This window comes from Pseudophryne corroboree, unplaced genomic scaffold (assembly GCF_028390025.1).
Source record: "Pseudophryne corroboree isolate aPseCor3 unplaced genomic scaffold, aPseCor3.hap2 scaffold_1905, whole genome shotgun sequence".
Lineage (NCBI taxonomy): Eukaryota > Metazoa > Chordata > Amphibia > Anura > Myobatrachidae > Pseudophryne > Pseudophryne corroboree.
The window spans coordinates 5,308-19,272 of NW_026968543.1; positions in this window are offsets into that span (position 1 = coordinate 5,308).

Genomic DNA, 13,965 nt, shown 5'->3' on the forward strand with positions numbered 1-13,965 from the left:
TCTTAATTCCTTACCTGTGTGCTAATTAGATATCACCTTGTTTTCGCATTAAACAGACTTCCACATGAGAAAGCAGCAAGGATGCAGTGGCGTTAATGTTTCCTGGTGTCAACCTGTATTATTTCAGTAGACATTGAAATGAGGATACATCTTGCTGCCTTTCCAATGAAGCAAGTTTAATTTAGTAATAGGTGAAAAACCATCCCTACAAAGGTGTTAATCAGAGACTTGGCTTTGTGGACACTTTTCAGAGAACAAATTTGTTAGCATAAAAATAAAGCCAGAAAATGAAGAGCTGTTTAATCACGCAATTTGATTTTTTTGCCAGCATATTTCTTTTTCTCTGCAACCCACTGCTAAATTGTGCTTCCTAGATGTTTTTATAAAATCACTGAATCAAATCTAACTCTGATTACATCAGAGAAGGCCAGGTACCCTACAACATAACAGGGGGTATGAAATTTGACTTGTCTACTTAAAGATCACCAAAATCTGATAACAAGGTCAATTACGTCCCTGGGTGGGATTGAACCACCAACCTTTTGGTTAACAGCCGTACACACTAACTGATTGCGCCACAGAGACACTTTGCAAAAGTACATACTGACAAATGCTAATAAGCATTCATCTAAAACGTTTCCTAGAAAAACTTAAAAAAGTCAATAATCTGGAGCGTTTTTGTAAGATGTTTCTTCTATCAACCAACGAAGAAACACATTGGTACTTTCCCATGATGAGTGAGTGCTTCAGGATCTCTTGCACTTACATGTGCAGCAGAGTACAGCAATGGAAGCATGCTGGGCCCATAACCCAGAGGTAGGCAGATTGAAACTATCCTCTGCTATATGCATTTTTTTGTTTGTTAATTAAAGTAATCCAAAACTGGGATTGATATTTTGGCTCTTTTATTTTTACTTAAAGTACAATAACTTTTACCATTTTAATTTGTTTTAATAGTATATTGACAGTATTGTTTTCTTTCAAAAATCCACTTCATTTTCTTTACCCTATTATTAAAATGGTAATTGACAAAAACAAACTACATTGTCACCAGAAGAGCAATACAAAATGTACAAGTGATATATTAAAATCATCTTTCCAGCTTGAATTTCAATGATGCATTGGGGCAACGATTTTGTGAGAAACATCTTCACCCTTAAATAAAGATTTTCTTAATTCCTTACCTGTGTGCTAATTAGATATCACCTTGTTTTCACATTAAACAGACTTCCACATGAGAAAGCAGCAAGGATGCAGTGGCGTTAATGTTTCCTGGTGTCAACCTGTATAATTTCAGTAGACATTGAAATGAGGATGCATCTTGCTGCCTTTCCAATGAAGCAAGTTTAATTTAGTAATAGGTGAAAAACCATCCTTACAAAGGTGTTAATCAGAGACTTGGCTTTGTGGACACCTTTCAGAGAACAAATTTGTTAGCATAAAAATAAAGCCAGAAAATAAAGAGCTGTTTAATCACTCAATTGGATTTTTCTGCCAGCATATTTTTTTTCTCTGCAACCCACTGCTAAATTGTGCTTCCTAGCTGTTTTTATAAAATCACTGAATCAAATCTAACTCTGATTACATCAGAGAAGGCCAGGTACCCTACACCATAACAGGGGGTTTGAAATTTTGACTTGTCTACTTAAAGATCACCAAAATCTGATAACAAGGTCAATTAGGTCCCTGGGTGGGATTGAACCACCAACCTTTTGGTTAATAGCCGTACATACTAACTGATTGCGCCACAGAGACACTTTGCAAAAGTACATACTGACAAAGGCTAATAAGCATTCATCTAAAACGTTTCCTAGAAAAAATTAATAAAGTCAATAATCTGGAGAGTTTTTGTAAGATGTTTCTTCTATCAACCAACGAAGAAACACATTGGTACTTTCCCATGATGAGTGAGTGCTTCAGGATCTCTTGCACTTACATGTGCAGCAGAGTACAGCAATGGAAGCATGCTGGGCCCATAACCCAGAGGTAGGCAGATTGAAACTATCCTCTGCTATATGCATTTTTTTGTTTGTTAATTAAAGTAATCCAAAACTGGGATTGATATTTTGTCTCTTTTATTTTTACTTAAAGTACAATAACTTTTACCATTTTAATTTGTTTTAATAGTATATTGACAGTATTGTTTTCTTTCAAAAATCCACTTCATTTTCTTTACCCTATTATTAAAATGGTAATTGACAAAAACAAACTACATTGTCACCAGAAGAGCAATACAAAATGTACAAGTGATATATTAAATTCATCTTTCCAGCTTGAATTTCAATGATGCATTGGGGCAACAATTTTGTGAGAAACATCTTCACCCTTAAATAAAGATTTTCTTAATTCCTTACCTGTGTGCTAATTAGATATCACCTTGTTTTCACATTAAACAGACTTCCACATGAGAAAGCAGCAAGGATGCAGTGGCGTTAATGTTTCCTGGTTTCAACCTGTATTATTTCAGTAGACATTGAAATGAGGATGCATCTTGCTGCCTTTCCAATGAAGCAAGTTTAATTTAGTAATAGGTGAAAAATCATCCCTACAAAGGTGTTAATCAGAGACTTGGCTTTGTGGACACTTTTCAGAGAACAAATTTGTTAGCATAAAAATAAAGCCAGAAAATGAAGAGCTGTTTAATCACGCAATTTGATTTTTTTGCCAGCATATTTCTTTTTCTCTGCAACCCACTGCTAAATTGTGCTTCCTAGATGTTTTTATAAAATCATTGAATCAAATCTAACTCTGATTACATCAGAGAAGGCCAGGTACCCTACACAATAAGAGGGGGTATGACATTTGACTTGTCTACTTAAAGATCACCAAAATCTGATAACAAGGTCAATTACGTCCCTGGGTGGGATTGAACCACCAACCTTTTGGTTAATAGCCGTACACACTAACTGATTGCGCCACAGAGACACTTTGCAAAAGTACATACTGACAAATGCTAATAAGCATTCATCTAAAACGTTTCCTAGAAAAACTTAAAAAAGTCAATAATCTGGAGAGTTTTTGTAAGATGTTTCTTCTATCAACCAACGAAGAAACACATTGATACTTTCCCATGATGAGTGAGTGCTTCAGGATCTCTTGCACTTACATGTGCAGCAGAGTACAGCAATGGAAGCATGCTGGGCCCATAACCCAGAGGTAGGCAGATTGAAACTATCCTCTGCTATATGCATTTTTTTTTGTTAATTAAAGTAATCCAAAACTGGGATTGATATTTTGGCTCTTTTATTTTTACTTAAAGTACAATAACTTTTACCATTTTAATTTGTTTTAATAGTATATTGACAGTATTGTTTTCTTTCAAAAATCCACTTCATTTTCTTTACCCTATTATTAAAATGGTAATTGACAAAAACAAACTACATTGTCACCAGAAGAGCAATACAAAATGTACAAGTGATATATTAAAATCATCTTTCCAGCTTGAATTTCAATGATGCATTGGGGCAACGATTTTGTGAGAAACATCTTCACCCTTAAATAAAGATTTTCTTAATTCCTTACCTGTGTGCTAATTAGATATCACCTTGTTTTCACATTAAACAGACTTCCACATGAGAAAGCAGCAAGGATGCAGTGGCGTTAATGTTTCCTGGTGTCAACCTGTATTATTTCAGTAGACATTGAAATGAGGATGCATCTTGCTGCCTTTCCAATGAAGCAAGTTTAATTTAGTAATAGGTGAAAAACCATCCCTACAAAGGTGTTAATCAGAGACTTTGCTTTGTGGACACTTTTCAGAGAACAAATTTGTTAGCATAAAAATAAAGCCAGAAAATGAAGAGCTGTTTAATCACTCAATTGGATTTTTCTGCCAGCATATTTCTTTTTCTCTGCAACCCACTGCTAAATTGTGCTTCCTAGCTGTTTTTATAAAATCACTGAATCAAATCTAACTCTGATTACATCAGAGAAGGCCAGGTACCCTACACCATAACAGGGGGTTTGAAATTTTGACTTGTCTACTTAAAGATCACCAAAATCTGATAACAATGTCAATTACGTACCTGGGTGGGATTGAACCACCAACCTTTTGGTTAATAGCCGTACACACTAACTGATTGCGCCACAGAGACACATTGCAAAAGTATATACTGACAAGGGCTAATAAGCATTCATCTAAAACGTTTCCTAGAAAAACTTTAAAAAGTCAATAATCTGGAGAGTTTTTGTAAGATGTTTCTTCCATCAACCAACGAAGAAACACATTGGTACTTTCCCATGATGAGTGAGTGCTTCAGGATCTCTTGCACTTACATGTGCAGCAGAGTACTGCAATGGAAGCATGCTGGGCCCATAACCCAGAGGTAGGCAGATTGAAACTATCCTCTGCTATATGCATTTTTTTTTTGTTAATTAAAGTAATCCAAAACTGGGATTGATATTTTGTCTCTTTTATTTTTACTTAAAGTACAATAACTTTTACCATTTTAATTTGTTTTAATAGTATATTGACAGTATTGTTTTCTTTCAAAAATCCACTTCATTTTCTTTACCCTATTATTAAAATGGTAATTGACAAAAACAAACTACATTGTCACCAGAAGAGCAATACAAAATGTACAAGTGATATATTAAAATCATCTTTCCAGCTTGAATTTCAATGATGCATTGGGGCAACGATTTTGTGAGAAACATCTTCACCCTTAAATAAAGATTTTCTTAATTCCTTACCTGTGTGCTAATTAGATATCACCTTGTTTTCGCATTAAACAGACTTCCACATGAGAAAGCAGCAAGGATGCAGTGGCGTTAATGTTTCCTGGTGTCAACTTGTATTATTTCAGTAGACATTGAAATGAGGATGCATCTTGCTGCCTTTCCAATGAAGCAAGTTTAATTTAGTAATAGGTGAAAAACCATCCCTACAAAGGTGTTAATCAGAGACTTGGCTTTGTGGACACTTTTCAGAGAACAAATTTGTTAGCATAAAAATAAAGCCAGAAAATGAAGAGCTGTTTAATCACTCAATTGGATTTTTTTTGCCAGCATATTTTTTTTCTCTGCAACCCACTGCTAAATTGTGCTTCCTAGCTGTTTTTTTATAAAATCACTGAATCAAATCTAACTCTGATTACATCAGAGAAGGCCAGGTACCCTACACAATAAGAGGGGGTTTGAAATTTTGACTTGTCTACTTAAATATCACCAAAATCTGATCACAAGGTCAAATACGTTCCTGGGTGGGATTGAACCACCAACCTTTTGGTTAATAGCCTTACACACTAACCAATTGCACCACAGAGACACTTTGCAAAAAGTACATACTGACAAAGGCTAATAAGCATTCATCAAGAACGTTTCCTAGAAAAACTTTAAAAAGTCAATAATCTGGAGAGTTTTTGTAAGATGTTTTTTCCATCAACCAATGAAGAAACACATTGGTACTTTCCCATGATGAGTGAGTGCTTCAGGATCTCTTGCACTTACATGTGCAGCAGAGTACTGCAATGGAAGCATGCTGGGCCCATAACCCAGAGATAGGCAGATTGAAACTATCCTTTGCTATATGCATTTTTTTTGTTAATTAAAGTAATCCAAAACTGGGATTGATATTTTTGCTCTTTTATTTTTACTTAAAGTACAATAACTTTTACCATTTTAATTTGTTTTAATAGTATATTGACAGTATTGTTTTCTTTCAAAAATCCACTTCATTTTCTTTACCCTATTATTAAAATGGTAATTGACAAAAACAAACTACATTGTCACCAGAAGAGCAATACAAAATGTACAAGTGATATATTAAAATCATCTTTCCAGCTTGAATTTCAATGATGCATTGGGGCAACGATTTTGTGAGAAACATCTTCACCCTTAAATAAAGATTTTCTTAATTCCTTACCTGTGTGCTAATTAGATATCACCTTGTTTTCACATTAAACAGACTTCCACATGAGAAAGCAGCAAGGATGCAGTGGCGTTAATGTTTCCTGGTGTCAACCTGTATTATTTCAGTAGACATTGAAATGAGGATGCATCTTGCTGCCTTTCCAATGAAGCAAGTTTAATTTAGTAATAGGTGAAAAACCATCCCTACAAAGGTGTTAATCAGAGACTTTGCTTTGTGGACACTTTTCAGAGAACAAATTTGTTAGCATAAAAATAAAGCCAGAAAATGAAGAGCTGTTTAATCACTCAATTGGATTTTTCTGCCAGCATATTTCTTTTTCTCTGCAACCCACTGCTAAATAGTGCTTCCTAGATGTTTTTATAAAATCACTGTATCAAATCTAACTCTGATTACATCAGAGAAGGCCAGGTACCCTACACCATAACAGGGGGTATAAAATTTGACTTGTCTACTTAAAGATCACCAAAATCTGATAACAAGGTCAATTACGTCCCTGGGTGGGATTGAACCACCAACCTTTTGGTTAATAGCCGTACACACTAACTGATTGCGCCACAGAGACACTTTGCAAAAGTACATACTGACAAAGGCTAATAAGCATTCATCTAAAACGTTTCCTAGAAAAACTTAATAAAGTCAATAATCTGGAGAGTTTTTGTAAGATGTTTCTTCTATCAACCAACGAAGAAACACATTGGTACTTTCCCATGATGAGTGAGTGCTTCAGGATCTCTTGCACTTACATGTGCAGCAGAGTACAGCAATGGAAGCATGCTGGGCCCATAACCCAGAGGTAGGCAGATTGAAACTATCCTCTGCTATATGCATTTTTTTGTTTGTTAATTAAAGTAATCCAAAACTGGGATTGATATTTTGGCTCTTTTATTTTTACTTAAAGTACAATAACTTTTACCATTTTAATTTGTTTTAATAGTATATTGACAGTATTGTTTTCTTTCAAAAATCCACTTAATTTTCTTTACCCTATTATTAAAATGGTAATTGACAAAAACAAACTACATTGTCACCAGAAGAGCAATACAAAATGTACAAGTGATATATTAAAATCATCTTTCCAGCTTGAATTTCAATGATGCATTGGGGCAACGATTTTGTGAGAAACATCTTCACCCTTAAATAAAGATTTTCTTAATTCCTTACCTGTGTGCTAATTAGATATCACCTTGTTTTCACATTAAACAGACTTCCACATGAGAAAGCAGCAAGGATGCAGTGGCGTTAATGTTTCCTGGTGTCAACCTGTATTATTTCAGTAGACATTGAAATGAGGATGCATCTTGCTGCCTTTCCAATGAAGCAAGTTTAATTTAGTAATAGGTGAAAAACCATCCTTACAAAGGTGTTAATCAGAGACTTGGCTTTGTGGACACCTTTCAGAGAACAAATTTGTTAGCATAAAAATAAAGCCAGAAAATAAAGAGCTGTTTAATCACTCAATTGGATTTTTCTGCCAGCATATTTTTTTTCTCTGCAACCCACTGCTAAATTGTGCTTCCTAGCTGTTTTTAAAAAATCACTGAATCAAATCTAACTCTGATTACATCAGAGAAGGCCAGGTACCCTACACCATAACAGGGGGTTTGAAATTTTGACTTGTCTACTTAAAGATCACCAAAATCTGATAACAAGGTCAATTAGGTCCCTGGGTGGGATTGAACCACCAACCTTTTGGTTAATAGCCGTACATACTAACTGATTGCGCCACAGAGACACTTTGCAAAAGTACATACTGACAAAGGCTAATAAGCATTCATCTAAAACGTTTCCTAGAAAAAATTAATAAAGTCAATAATCTGGAGAGTTTTTGTAAGATGTTCCTTCTATCAACCAACGAAGAAACACATTGGTACTTTCCCATGATGAGTGAGTGCTTCAGGATCTCTTGCACTTACATGTGCAGCAGAGTACAGCAATGGAAGCATGCTGGGCCCATAACCCAGAGGTAGGCAGATTGAAACTATCCTCTGCTATATGCATTTTTTTGTTTGTTAATTAAAGTAATCCAAAACTGGGATTGATATTTTGTCTCTTTTATTTTTACTTAAAGTACAATAACTTTTACCATTTTAATTTGTTTTAATAGTATATTGACAGTATTGTTTTCTTTCAAAAATCCACTTCATTTTCTTTACCCTATTATTAAAATGGTAATTGACAAAAACAAACTACATTGTCACCAGAAGAGCAATACAAAATGTACAAATGATATATTAAATTCATCTTTCCAGCTTGAATTTCAATGATGCATTGGGTCAACAATTTTGTGAGAAACATCTTCACCCTTAATTAAAGATTTTCTTAATTCCTTACCTGTGTGCTAATTAGATATCACCTTGTTTTCACATTAAACAGACTTCCACATGAGAAAGCAGCAAGGATGCAGTGGCGTTAATGTTTCCTGGTGTCAACTTGTATTATTTCAGTAGACATTGAAATGAGGATGCATCTTGCTGCCTTTCCAATGATGCAAGTTTAATTTAGTAATAGGTGAAAAACCATCCTTACAAAGGTGTTAATCAGAGACTTGGCTTTGTGGACACTTTTCAGAGAACAAATTTGTTAGCATAAAAATAAATCCAGAAAATGAAGAGCTGTTTAATCACTCAATTGGATTTTTCTGCCAGCATATTTTTTTTCTCTGCAACCCACTACTAAATTGTGCTTCCTAGCTGTTTTTTATAAAATCACTGAATCAAATCTAACTCTGATTACATCAGAGAAGGCCAGGTACCCTACACAATAAGAGGGGGTTTGAAATTTTGACTTGTCTACTTAAATATCACCAAAATCTGATCACAAGGTCAATTACGTCCCTGGGTGGGATTGAACCACCAACCTTTTGGTTAATAGCCGAACACACTAACCGATTGCGCCACAGAGACACTTTGCAAAAAGTACATACTGACAAAGGCTAATAAGCATACATCTAGAACATTTCCTAGAAAAACATTAAAAAATCAATAATCTGGAGAGTTTTTGTAAGATGTTTCTTCCATCAACCAACGAATAAACACATTGGTACTTTCCCATGATGAGTGAGTGCTTCAGGATCTCTTGCACTTACATGTGCAGCAGAGTACTGCAATGGAAGCATGCTGGACCCATAACCCAAAGGTAGGCAGATTGAAACTATCCTCTGCTATATGCATTTTTTTTTGTTAATTAAAGTAATCCAAAACTGGGATTGATATTTTGGCTCTTTTATTTTTACTTAAAGTACAATAACTTTTACCATTTTAATTTGTTTTAATAGTATATTGACAGTATTGTTTTCTTTCAAAAATCCACTTCATTTTCTTTACCCTATTATTAAAATGGTAATTGACAAAAACAAACTACATTGTCACCAGAAGAGCAATACAAAATGTACAAGTGATATATTAAAATCATCTTTCCAGCTTGAATTTCAATGATGCATTGGGGCAACGATTTTGTGAGAAACATCTTCACCCTTAAATAAAGATTTTCTTAATTCCTTACCTGTGTGCTAATTAGATATCACCTTGTTTTCACATTAAACAGACTTCCACATGAGAAAGCAGCAAGGATGCAGTGGCGTTAATGTTTCCTGGTGTCAACCTGTATTATTTCAGTAGACATTGAAATGAGGATGCATCTTGCTGCCTTTCCAATGAAGCAAGTTTAATTTAGTAATAGGTGAAAAACCATCCCTACAAAGGTGTTAATCAGAGACTTTGCTTTGTGGACACTTTTCAGAGAACAAATTTGTTAGCATAAAAATAAAGCCAGAAAATGAAGAGCTGTTTAATCACTCAATTGGATTTTTCTGCCAGCATATTTCTTTTTCTCTGCAACCCACTGCTAAATTGTGCTTCCTAGCTGTTTTTATAAAATCACTGAATCAAATCTAACTCTGATTACATCAGAGAAGGCCAGGTACCCTACACCATAACAGGGGGTTTGAAATTTTGACTTGTCTACTTAAAGATCACCAAAATCTGATAACAAGGTCAATTACGTACCTGGGTGGGATTGAACCACCAACCTTTTGGTTAATAGCCGTACACACTAACTAATTGCGCCACAGAGACACATTGCAAAAGTATATACCGACAAGGGCTAATAAGCATTCATCTAAAACGTTTCCTAGAAAAACTTTAAAAAGTCAATAATCTGGAGAGTTTTTGTAAGATGTTTCTTCCATCAACCAACGAAGAAACACATTGGTACTTTCCCATGATGAGTGAGTGCTTCAGGATCTCTTGCACTTACATGTGCAGCAGAGTACTGCAATGGAAGCATGCTGGGCCCATAACCCAGAGGTAGGCAGATTGAAACTATCCTCTGCTATATGCATTTTTTTTTTGTTAATTAAAGTAATCCAAAACTGGGATTGATATTTTGGCTCTTTTATTTTTACTTAAAGTACAATAACTTTTACCATTTTAATTTGTTTTAATAGTATATTGACAGTATTGTTTTCTTTCAAAAATCCACTTCATTTTCTTTACCCTATTATTAAAATGGTAATTGACAAAAACAAACTACATTGTCACCAGAAGAGCAATACAAAATGTACAAGTGATATATTAAAATCATCTTTCCAGCTTGAATTTCAATGATGCATTGGGGCAACGATTTTGTGAGAAACATCTTCACCCTAATATAAAGATTTTCTTAATTCCTTACCTGTGTGCTAATTAGATATCACCTTGTTTTCGCATTAAACAGACTTCCACATGAGAAAGCAGCAAGGATGCAGTGGCGTTAATGTTTCCTGGTGTCAACTTGTATTATTTCAGTAGACATTGAAATGAGGATGCATCTTGCTGCCTTTCCAATGAAGCAAGTTTAATTTAGTAATAGGTGAAAAACCATCCCTACAAAGGTGTTAATCAGAGACTTGGCTTTGTGGACACTTTTCAGAGAACAAATTTGTTAGCATAAAAATAAAGCCAGAAAATGAAGAGCTGTTTAATCACTCAATTGGATTTTTTTTGCCAGCATATTTTTTTTCTCTGCAACCCACTGCTAAATTGTGCTTCCTAGCTGTTTTTTTATAAAATCACTGAATCAAATCTAACTCTGATTACATCAGAGAAGGCCAGGTACCCTACACAATAAGAGGGGGTTTGAAATTTTGACTTGTCTACTTAAATATCACCAAAATCTGATCACAAGGTCAATTACGTTCCTGGGTGGGATTAAACCACCAACCTTTTGGTTAATAGCCTTACACACTAACCAATTGCACCACAGAGACACTTTGCAAAAAGTACATACTGACAAAGGCTAATAAGCATTCATCAAGAACGTTTCCTAGAAAAACTTTAAAAAGTCAATAATCTGGAGAGTTTTTGTAAGATGTTTCTTCCATCAACCAATGAAGAAACACATTGGTACTTTCCCATGATGAGTGAGTGCTTCAGGATCTCTTGCACTTACATGTGCAGCAGAGTACTGCAATGGAAGCATGCTGGGCCCATAACCCAGAGATAGGCAGATTGAAACTATCCTTTGCTATATGCATTTTTTTTGTTAATTAAAGTAATCCAAAACTGGGATTGATATTTTTGCTCTTTTATTTTTACTTAAAGTACAATAACTTTTACCATTTTAATTTGTTTTAATAGTATATTGACAGTATTGTTTTCTTTCAAAAATCCACTTAATTTTCTTTACCCTATTATTAAAATGGTAATTGACAAATACAAACTACATTGTCACCAGAAGAGCAATACAAAATGTACAAGTGATATATTAAAATCATCTTTCCAGCTTGAATTTCAATGATGCATTGGGGCAACGATTTTGTGAGAAACATCTTCACCCTTAAATAAAGATTTTCGTAATTCCTTACCTGTGTGCTAATTAGATATCACCTTGTTTTCACATTAAACAGACTTCCACATGAGAAAGCAGCAAGGATGCAGTGGCGTTAATGTTTCCTGGTGTCAACCTGTATTATTTCAGTAGACATTGAAATGAGGATGCATCTTGCTGCCTTTCCAATGAAGCAAGTTTAATTTAGTAATAGGTGAAAAACCATCCCTACAAAGGTGTTAATCAGAGACTTGGCTTTGTGGACACTTTTCAGAGAACAAATTTGTTAGCATAAAAATAAACCAGAAAATGAAGAGCTGTTTAATCACTCAATTGGATTTTTTTGCCAGCATATTTTTTTTCTCTGCAACCCACTGCTAAATTGTGCTTCCTAGCTGTTTTTTTATAAAATCACTGAATCAAATCTAACTCTGATAACATCAGAGAAGGCCAGGTACCCTACACAATAAGAGGGGGTTTGAAATTTTGACTTGTCTACTTAAATATCACCAAAATCTGATCACAAGGTCAATTACGTCCCTGGGTGGGATTGAACCACCAACCTTTTGGTTAATAGCCTTACACACTAACCAATTGCACCACAGAGACACTTTGCAAAAGTACATACTGACAAAGGCTAATAAGCATTCATCTAGAACGTTTCCTAGAAAAACTTTAAAAAGTCAATAATCTGGAGAGTTTTTGTAAGATGTTTCTTCCATCAACCAATGAAGAAACACATTGGTACTTTCCCATGATGAGTGAGTGCTTCAGGATCTCTTGCACTTACATGTGCAGCAGAGTACTGCAATGGAAGCATGCTGGGCCCATAACCCTGAGGTAGGCAGATTGAAACTATCCTTTGCTATATGCATTTTTTTTGTTAATTAAAGTAATCCAAAACTGGGATTGATATTTTTGCTCTTTTATTTTTACTTAAAGTACAATAACTTTTACCATTTTAATTTGTTTTGATAGTATATTGACAGTATTGTTTTCTTTCAAAAATCCACTTAATTTTCTTTACCCTATTATTAAAATGGTAATTGACAAAAACAAACTACATTGTCACCAGAAGAGCAATACAAAATGTACAAGTGATATATTAAAATCATCTTTCCAGCTTGAATTTCAATGATGCATTGGGGCAACGATTTTGTGAGAAACATCTTCACCCTTAAATAAAGATTTTCTTAATTCCTTACCTGTGTGCTAATTAGATATCACCTTGTTTTCACATTAAACAGACTTCCACATGAGAAAGCAGCAAGGATGCAGTGGCGTTAATGTTTCCTGGTGTCAACCTGTATTATTTCAGTAGACATTGAAATGAGGATGCATCTTGCTGCCTTTCCAATGAAGCAAGTTTAATTTAGTAATAGGTGAAAAACCATCCCTACAAAGGTGTTAATCAGAGACTTGGCTTTGTGGACACTTTTCAGAGAACAAATTTGTTAGCATAAAAATAAAGCCAGAAAATGAAGAGCTGTTTAATCACTCAATTGGATTTTTTTGCCAGCATATTTCTTTTTCTCTGCAACCCACTGCTAAATTGTGCTTCCTAGCTGTTTTTATAAAATCACTGAATCAAATCTAACTCTGATTACATCAGAGAAGGCCAGGTACCCTACACCATAACAGGGGGTTTGAAATTTTGACTTGTCTCCTTAAAGATCACCAAAATCTGATCACAAGGTCAATTACGTCCCTGGGTGTGATTGAATTACCAACCTTTTGGTTAGTAGCCGTACACACTAACTGATTGCGCCACAGAGACACTTTGCAGAAGTAAATACTGACAAAGGCTAATAAGCATTCATCTAAAACGTTTCCTAGAAAAACTTTAAAAAGTCAATAATCTGGAGAGTTTTTGTAAGATGTTTCTTCCATCAACCAACGAAGAAACACATTGGTACTTTCCCATGATGAGTGAGTGCTTCAGGATCTCTTGCACTTACATGTGCAGCAGAGTACAGCAATGGAAGCATGCTGGGCCCATAACCCAGAGGTAGGCAGATTGAAACTATCCTCTGCTATATGCATTTTTTTTTGTTAATTAAAGTAATCCAAAACTGGGATTGATATTTTGCCTCTTTTATTTTTACTTAAAGTACAATAACTTTTACCAATTAATTTGTTTTAATAGTATATTGACAGTATTGTTTTCTTTCAAAAATCCACTTAATTTTCTTTACCCTATTATTAAAATGGTAATTGACAAAAACAAACTACATTGTCACCAGAAGAGCAATACAAAATGTACAAGTGATACATTAAAATCATCTTTC